General features: G+C 38.0%; 1 pseudogene; it reads right to left on the bottom strand.

The window, feature by feature from the left end:
• Positions 1-1,034: 1,034 nt before the first annotated feature.
• LOC124958973 (DDB1- and CUL4-associated factor 6-like) lies at positions 1,035-3,565 on the bottom strand (annotated as a pseudogene).
• Between the last annotated feature and the right edge of the window lie 6,066 nt (positions 3,566-9,631).

Consider the following 9,631-nt stretch of genomic DNA (forward strand, 5'->3'; position numbering starts at 1 on the left):
TTCTTTATGTGCCTTGTAACTTTGTGTCTGGAGTTGTGCATTTGAAAAACAGCCATTTCTCTAGTTCTTTTCACACTGGCTTAGTGTAGCAAAAGGTCTTCACCAATTATCTTAGCTAAAGATTCTGGGCCCTCTCAAACATTTTGCGGGGGGATGCTTCTTCTCTGGACTTACATATGTCATCTCCCAGTTAACTCAATTTGATGGTTTCCTTTTCAGAGTTGGTAGCCTCTTACTCCCTCTAGTGTCATTTTGCAGTGTTACAAATTTTATAGTGCTACCATGAGTCATTGAGCTATATCTTTTGTTTCCTGTGACCCTGGGTATGTCAGTTTCCCATCAGTGCTTTGAAGCATGTAAGCCAGAAACCAGTTCTTCTGGAAGTTCTCTGAACATCTGGGATGTTTAATACATTCCACTCATCTCTCTGCCGTCTCAGATCTGCTAGGCCTTTACTCCAAATTGTGACAAACTGTGCTGGTTTCTCTCTGTGCTATTACAAATTCTCTGGCACTGCTGAAAGCTGCTGAACTTGCTTTTGATCTCAGCAGCCCCTAGACCTCCACAGTATACCAATTTCCTAAGAGAACTCTGAATTAGATACAATAGAAATCAGTTTCTCAGCTAGCTCCTTAAAACACAGGACTTTGGATATAAATTCTACTCTTTTTTTTTTTTTTTTTTTTTTTTTTTTTTTAGGATGTCTTAAAATAACCAACTTCTTTAATTACAAAGCGACAAACATGCAAAGGGCAAGTGTAGAAATTTTTTTGACCCGCATCCTCCCTATGAGGAAAATGGCCCTTCAGCCCTGACCCAAGCTCCCACGTCTGCAGGTCAGCAGTGTATTGCACGTCACGTTTCCAGCACTCCTCACACGTGACAGAAAGTCGTACAGACATCTGCGTTTTGTTTATGCACTCTCCCAGATCCACGCACACACTCATTCCAAACTAATGTTAGGTTGTCCCCTGAAAAGGGAAAAAACTCCAAAGAGCCATAACCTTAAAATTGCACTAAAGTTCCGTAAAGAAAAAAATATAACGAATGTCTTATACAAATTCCAGAACATCCAAGTGCTTGCCAAATAGAGGTGATCACTCCTCGTCTTCGTTTTCATTCTCCTGACCAGAGCCTTCTGATCTGTCACCCTCTGACCGGTCAGGTTGGATGTGATTCAGTGAGGCCAGCATCCTCGGCGTGAAGGAGGCTGGTACGGTGGTGGTGTTCCTAGTCTCTTCCAGCATCAGCTCATTGCGAGTTATGACTTCATCAGCAAGTTTTCGGTTAAAAATCCTTGACTCTTCTAGTGGTGACCAGATTTTTATGTCCTAATCTATGCCAGATGAGGCTAGAATCGGGTCAAACGGATGTGGCTGCGAGAAGTTCACCACATGGTTATCAGCTTCCGAAAGCATCAAATGCTTAGCTGTGTGTCGATCCCAGATGAAGATATGGCCACAGTCAGAACCACCCATCACAAAGTTAGCACCCCGGAAGTTGGCTTCTTTTATCATTGTTTTGGAGTTGCAATGACCCATGTAAACCATCTTTACTAGAGGCCTTCTAATGTTCAAAGTATCCAGTTCTTCCATTTCTTTCCTTTCTTTTCTCCACCTGAAGAACTCTTGAATGCGGGCAACAGCAGAGCGCCTATCACCAAGTCCTGTTCAATAACTTGCACCCAGTATCAGCACTGGGTCATCATCACTGTCATTTGTGTTCTGGAGCAGAGTCCCTGGCCGAGGCTTCCTCATGGACCAATGGCTTCCGTCTGGGACTGGGGCTCAGGGTTAGTATTAGTTTCAGTGGCAGCACTCTCACTGCTGGTCTGATCTACAGTTTCCAGTTCCTTGCCTTTTTCAGACAAAGTGGATTCTTCCGGAACCCCACAAGGGCTATCAAGACTCAGATCACTCCTTTCTCCTGAGCTGGAATCCAGTGGCTCAGCTGTGAAGTTATCTAATTGTGCTATGTCTACGCGGTTCTGAACTGGGTTTTCTGCAGATGTACCTTCCTGATATTCTGTCACATTCTCTGATAATTCTTTGGAAGTTTTTGTTTCACTGTCTTCTTCTGGTGGCTGCATTGAGGTCTGTGAACCCAAGGATCCCTCCTGACCCTCAGATTTGCAATGGCTCCCATTTCCTCTAGAACTTGAGGCTATACTGCTCCATTCATCTGTAAAGTTCAGTTTTATTGTGCTTGTAGTTGTTCTTTCTGTGCTGTAGAGCAAACTTGAAACTGGTTCACCTGTCCCTGGCTTGGGGGTCAGCTTTTCATTATTGTTATCAGACTGATGATGGATATGGTGTCCAGATGCCTCAACAGACTGCCTTGTTCACTGTCTAGAGATGACAGCAAAGAAGTAGAATGAGGGCTTTCTGTGGAAGAGGATGTTGAATGAACGTGCGCGGACATGGCAGAGGATGTAAAAGTTTGAAGACAGTGTTCAGCTGAGGTATCTACATCCATTGCGGTTTCACCCATTTCCAAATCAGGACTTGAGGGGCCCGTAGGAAGAGTTGAAACATCTGACTGGCTTGTTCCACCTCTCGGTCGAGATCTTCCTCATCTTCTATTGCTCTGTGCAACTTAACTTGCTTCTTCAAACCATCTTGATAGCATATCAGACATTCTCTGCATCAGTGATACATTGGGACTCTGCTCTCTGTCTCGTTCTCATTCACTCTCAGGCCTTGTCTGGGCCCTGTATCTGACCAGTCACCACGAAGTCTCAAGCACTTAACTGGTGATTGTCACAACTCTTCGCATCTCTCTTCTGCAGAAGGAGTTTTAAGTTCTCGTGCTGTATCATCTTTTGGGTCAAAAGGTATATGTAGTCTGAAGAATAACTAACAAGAATCTCTTGACCATCTTCATTGTAACACAGAGATGTCACTCAGCAGGACTTATTATTAAGACGGGAAGGGATAAAATGGGAAACCATTCCAGTAGTCCCTCGACCTGCATAATTCCCTGTGGCTCTTGTGCCCAGCATTCTTCGATCATATATTCGTACTGAGCTATCAGAACAACCAACAGCAAGATAATATGGCACTGGTGGACAAATAGCTACAGATGTGGCAGCACGTCGACAGTTAATTAAAATGTCATCTTTGCAATCTTCTTTTGTGCAGCTAGTTTTGATGTGTGTGTCAAACCACCTACCAGTTCCATCTTCACCACAAGAGAGGAAAGTGTAAGGGTCATTGGGTACAGTCATGATCTCATATGTAGTTCCATAACGGCACGTAAACTGGCATTGTCTGTTGGTTTCTGCATCTTGCTCAACATTCATATAAAATATTACTCCATCTCCAGAGCAGGATACAATCTGCTTATCATTTATGCAAGGTAAGAACTTTGCACTAAATATATTTGCTCGATGCCCTGAATGAATTGTCATCAAAACCTTTCTGCTGTAAGGATTACTAATTACTAACTTGGTGTCATCTGAGCCAAATAATATATATTCTCCAGTGTCATTCCAACAGATTATATTAACACAGTCATCATGCACATTTAAAGTTGCTTCAAGTTTTAATCTTTGGATAAATTCTCTTCTTCCGAAGGAAAGTAGACTCAGGCCGCTCTAGCCAGATGGAAGAGGAGTGGAGAGAGAAAACGCTGAAGTCTGTAATCTCTTGCCCATGCATCTCACTCCAAAGGATGCAAGAGTGTTTGAGGTGTCATCTTTAGTGCAGGCACTGAAGGCCCGAAAAGCCCATGTTAACTGTGGGCCTTGTTCCTCCAAGTGAAGGGACAATGCAGCCAGATGAGCTCCACCTTCCCTTCTCCATCATGGTGGCCCACATTCTACTCTTCTCTCCTGAGGGAGAAGCTGCAAGTTGGACTTTCCCCACTCAAAGATGTGCTGACTTGGGGAAGGAACTCCCATGGTTGAGATGGAATGACTTTTCTTACCTCTTTTCTTTTCTTTTTCTTTCTCTTCTTTTCTTTTCTTTTCCCTTCCTTCCTTCCTTCCTTCCTTCCTTCCTTCCTTCCTTCCTTCCTTCCTTCCTTCCTTCCTTTCTTCTTTCTTTCTTTCTTTCTTTCTTTCTTTCTTTCTTTCTTTCTTCTTTCTTTCTTTCTTTCTTTCTTTCTTTCTTTCTTTCTTTCTTTCTTCTTTCTTTCTCTCTCCCTCCCTCCCTCCCTCCCTCCCTCTCTACATTGCCTAGGCTTTACTTGAACTTGTGATCTTCTTGCCTCAGTCTCCTGAGTAGCTGGGGCTGTAGATGTGTTCCTTTGTGTCCAGTATACAAATTTTAATGTAGTATACTTGACTTTGACATCGTTGGGATATTGTAACTCCCTAATTGATTTCCATAGTTCTCAAAAAGATTTTTTGCCTTGTATTGTTTTTCAGTCAGGTTTGATGAAGGATGGTGGGGTCTGGGGCTTCCTATTCTGCTATCTTGCTGATCTCACTCTCCCACATCTCTCAAGTAACAAGAAAGGAAAACTTATTCTATACACGTATGTGCAAAGGCACACACCTTCCATCCTCCTGTTTTACCTCTGGCCATTTTCTTTACGCAATCCTCCCAACAAAGTGCCCTGTTTCTCAACATTGTTCAGTCTTGAAGGTCCATGAATCATACCATTGTTATGTCCAGGCCATGAGGATTCTTGCTCTGGGCCTTGCTTTGGAGGACCATATCATAAACACAAAAAGACAGCTTTGTTTGAGAACACTTAGGCACCTCTTTCTCTCAGGATCTAGTGTTCAGGGCTGTGACATGCAGAAAGCATCTGTTCTCATAACTAAAACCTCTTAGGCCTCAAGGAAAAATGTTTTAACATCTCTTACTGTATATCCTTCATATTTGCATTACATTTTCATAATTTATGTCATCACCAATATTATCTGGTATCTACTTCAGAAGGTGGGAGATATTTGAATAGCAGAAGCACTTATGTAAAAGAAGAGGCAAGTTAGTTAACCAAATCTTTCTTTGAAGAAGGCTTGAATATGGTAGGTTTCTTTTCAGTAAAGAAAATTTTCCAATGCATAAAGGGTCTTCTTTCTTGCTTCTCTGTCTTCTAATGTGATTCCAAAGATGCATATCAATTTAAGTGGTATTTACAACAGATGCCTGTTAGAGATGAATATTTTTAATTAAAATTAATTTATTTTAGTCATATTACTCTTAAATTTGGATATAGGCCAAAAGAATATGTATGAAGTGTGATATTGCTTCTTAATCTTACTGTATATATTTGGATATTTTTTAAGTGATAAAAACTATAAGTGATAAGGTATACAATAAAATAAAGTGTGTAAATTTTTCTTGCTAGTTAATGTAGCATATGTAACTCTTTTACAATGTTTGACTATTATATATAAAATACAGAGATCTTTCTAAATATAATTCTTGCTCTAATAATTTTATTGATAATTACAGTTATTTCTGCCTCTAAAGAGTGTGTTTTCCTTAAATTACAATAAATATAAATTCAATAATGACTCAGAAATTATTGTGTAATTCATCACTACTATTAAAGAAACAAAAGTTATGGGACAATTTTACTTTATAATAACTTTAAAGATTTTGTCAAAATGAAGGAACAAAAAGTAAACTTTGCAGAATTGGCTTATAGTAATTTATAAATTATATGTGCCTTCACTTTAGAACTCAGAACATCAACTACTACCAAATAGTCAGATATGAACAGTAGTAATTAAATTCTGTCATTTTTGATGTCCTGCTAATTCATTCATTTCGAGTTATTGTTTTACATATATTTTTAGATTTTTGGTTTATCAAAATGCATTTGATGAGGAGGGAATCTAGAATGAGTATTGTTTAGCATTTTGATAACTTGACATGAATTTTAAATATTTGCTCATATGGCTTGTAGGCCTACACTGTTGTACTCTGATCCTGAACCCATGGCACGTTCGGGACTGGACCAAATGGGTTGTGGTATGATTGTCAAAACTAGCAGCACGACTGTCATGTTTGGAGTGTGGATGAGCAGGTGTGTTACAGGGGGGCTGCTCTTCAACACCCTCTGATCACACCGGTGCAGCTCTCTGTGGAGTGCTCTAGAAGCTCTGTGCTCAGCATGGAAGGTGGGTGAGGGAGGAGATGTGGCTGGTGTTCCCTGTATGGTGTCTTCTGATTGTAGAGTCTGTCTTTAGTTAAAGATAATCCTTTTGTTCCCTAGTGGCTGTTGTCCTCTGAATGGCCTAAAGCAACCTGCAGAATGATTGTATAATCATTACTATGATTATTCAAGTTCATGCATAATTTCATTGCTGTAAAAATATTAGGTTTAAGAAAGTCTGATTGATATCCCAACCCAGTCACAAATGTATTTCAACATTACCATTGCCAATGAGAGACAAGAGGGCTCTTTTTTTTTTACAAAATCAACTAACTCAAAATGGATTAAATATTTAAATGCAAAACTTGAAACTCTGAGATTGTTGGAAGAAGACATGGAGAAATGCTTCTGGACATTGGGAAGGGCAAGGATTTTCTGTGAAAAGAATTCAGAATGGAAGACATATTTGCAAACTGTAATCTGACCATGGGTTGATACCCAGATTTTATAAAGAACTACAAAAACTCAATAGCAAAAACTAGTTATTCTAATTAAGAAATGGGCAACAGATCTACATGATTCTCAAATGATGATATATGACTGGACAACAGGTACATGAAAAAAAATGCGTGTCATAATTTTCATCAGGGAAATGCAAATCAAAACCATAGTGAGATACCACCTCACCCTAGTAAGAATGGCCTTTACCAAAAAGACTAAGAATAACAAGTGCTGGCAAAAATATGAAGAAAAAGGAACACTTGCACACTGTAGGGGGAATGTGATTTAGTAGTCATTAAAACTTCACTTTTAAGTGCCAAATACCAGTTATAATCTTTAATGTTTCATATGTTTATAACTAAGAGTGGTCTGAATTTTTTCTTTATGAAAATATTTACAGAGCTTATATTTATAGGAGGTTAAAATTAGAAACAACTTCAATGGATGATTATATAAACAAGCTGTTAATTGATGGTAAATAAACCATGCAGACAATTCATAGAACTATTCATTAAAATATCTGAATATTATCATATATAAATTCTATGTCAACTAAAAGTGTAGAAAAAGTGATATAGGTCTTCAGAATAAAGGAAAGATATAAGTTTTCAGATCAAAATAATTCATAGATTGCAAAACAATCTAGATAAGAAAAAAAAATCTGAACAATAAAACTCTTATAAACTGACATGTAATTTTGAAAAGAATGCTAAAAAGAAATGAGAAAAATTTAAAATCCTGAAGAAGAAAGAATAGCATAATGGAATGAAATTAATATAGCAGCCACACTGGATAAAAGAAGTATTTTGTTTTTATTATTTTTTGGTACTGGGGATTGAAGCCAGAGGAAGTTTACAACTGAGCTACATCCCCAGCTCTTTTCATTTTTTATTTTGAGATAGGATCCTATTAAAATATCTGCAGAGACTAGTCTTATTTTTTCTTTCATTTATTTATTTTGTTCTTTTTAGATAAACATGACAGAATATATTTTGACATATTATACATACATAGACTATATCTTATTCTAATAATGATACCACTCGTGGAGTTTCACTGTGGTGTATTCATATAACACAGAAAAGTTATGTCCCATTCTTTCCACTGTCTTTCCTATTCCTACCCTCCTCCCTTTCCTTCACTCCTCTTGGTCTAATCCATGAACTTCTATTCTTCCCTTCCTACCACCATTGTGTGTTTGTATCCACATATTGGAGAGAACATTCGACCTTTGAATTTTGGGATTGGCTTATTTCATTTAGTATGGTAGTCTCTAGATCCATTCATTTACTGGCAAATGTCATAAAGTCATTCTTTTTTAACCATAATATTCCACTGTGTATATCCCACATTTTCTTTGTTCATTCATCTTTTGAAGGACACCTAGGTTGGATTCATAGCTTAGCATAGTGAGTTGAGCTGCTAAAAACATTGATTTGGCTCTGTCACTGTAGTAGGCTGATTTTAACACCTTTGGAGATATACTGAGGAGTGAGATAACTGGGTCAAATGGTGGTTCCATTCCTAGTTATTTAAGGAATCTTCATACTGCTTTCCAGAGTGGTTGCCTCAATTTGCATTCCCACCAGCTATGTATGAGTATACCCTTTCCCCCCACATCCTCACCAATATCTATTTTTGCTTGTATTCTTGATTGCTGACATTCTGACTGGAGTGAGCTGAAATTTCAGTGTAGTTTTAATGTGCATTTCTCTAATTGCTAGAGAAATTGAACATTTTTTCATATATTGTTGACCACTTGTATTTCTTATTCTGTGAAGTGCCTGGTCAGTTCCTTTGCCCATTTATTGATTATTTGTTCTTTTGGTGTTAAGTTTTTGGAATTATTTATATATCCTGGAGATTAATGCCGTATCTGAGGCACAGGGGCTAAAGATTTTTTCCCCATTCTACAGGCTCTCTCTTCATCTCTAGATTCCTTTGCTGTGAAGATACTGTCCCATTTATTAATTATTTTTTTGAAAGTTAAATAAATTGGAATGCCTATGTAGTAGAATATTATGATGTTAACAAGTGTATGGATTATATTCTTTATGGTATAAATTATTTTTTAATTTGTTCTTCCTAGTTGTAATACATTACAGTAGAATGTATCTTGACTTATCATACATACATGGAGTATAGCTTCCCATTCTTGTGGTTATACATGATGTGGCATTACACTGGTCATATATTCATATATGAACATAGGAAAGTTATGTCCAATTCATTCTCCTGTCTTTCTCATTCCCATCACTTCTCCATTCCCCCCATTCCTCCCTGTCCAATCTGGTGAACCTCTTCTCCTATACCCCTACCTTTGTGAGTCAGCATCTGCATATCAGAGAGAACATTTGGCCTTTGCTTTTTTGTGATTGGCTTATTTCACTTAGCATGAAAGCCTCCAATTCCACCCATCTACCAGCAAATGCCATATATTCATTCTTCTTTATGCCTGAGTAATATTCCATTGTGTATATGGACCACAGTTTATTTATCCAGTTATTTGCTGGAGGGGATCTAGATTGGATCCATAGTTTTACTATTGTGAATTGAGATGCTAGGAACACTGATGTGGCTGCATCCCTGTAGTATGCTGATTTTATAGTATGCTCCTTTTGGTATATGCCAAAGAGTGGGATAACTGGGTCAAATGTTGGTTCCATTTCAAGTCTGAGGAATCTCCATACTGCTTTCCAGAGTGGTTGCACTAATTTACAGTCCCACCAGCAATGGATGAGTGTACCTTTTTCCTCATATCCTCGTCAACATTTATTGTTATGTGTATTCCTGATAATTGCCATTCTGACTGGAGTGAGATGGAATCTTAGTATAGTTTTAATTTGCATTTCTCTAATTGCTAGATATGTTGAATATTTTTTTCACATATTTGTTGACCATTCATGTTTCTTCTTCTTTGAAGTGTCTATTCAGTTCCTTTACTGATTTATTGATTGTGTTATTATTATTATTTGTTTTTTGGTGTTAAGTCTTTTAAGTTCTTTATATATCCTAGAGATTAAGGCTCTATCTGAAGTGCAGGGGGCAAAGATTTTCTCCCATTCTGTAAGTTCTT

This window comes from Sciurus carolinensis, chromosome 1 (assembly GCF_902686445.1).
Source record: "Sciurus carolinensis chromosome 1, mSciCar1.2, whole genome shotgun sequence".
Classification (NCBI taxonomy): Eukaryota; Metazoa; Chordata; class Mammalia; order Rodentia; family Sciuridae; genus Sciurus; species Sciurus carolinensis.